This window comes from Penaeus vannamei, chromosome 6 (genome assembly GCF_042767895.1).
Source record: "Penaeus vannamei isolate JL-2024 chromosome 6, ASM4276789v1, whole genome shotgun sequence".
NCBI lineage: Eukaryota > Metazoa > Arthropoda > Malacostraca > Decapoda > Penaeidae > Penaeus > Penaeus vannamei.
Window position 1 is genome coordinate 37,635,786 of NC_091554.1, and position 361 is coordinate 37,636,146.

Here is a 361-nt window from a genome sequence, read left to right on the forward strand (position 1 = left end):
TTATCATCATCATAATTATCACCATCATCATAATTGTCATCATTACCATCCTCATAATTGTCATCATTATCATATTTATCATCATCATCATCATACTTATCATCATCATCATCATAATTAGCATCATCATCATCATCATCATTATCATCATCATCACTACTTTGCCTAACGGTATAAAAAATAGTTGACTATTTTTAGAGCCTTGTCATTCTTCCATAACTCGTTATATTACTTTGTTGCTTCTATTTTTAAGAAGTAGGGGGAGGAGGTTAAGGAGGAAAAAGAGGAAGAGGAGGAGGAGGAGGAGGAGGAGGAGGAGGAGGAGGAGGAGGAGGAGGAGGAGGAGGAGGGAGGGAGGAGG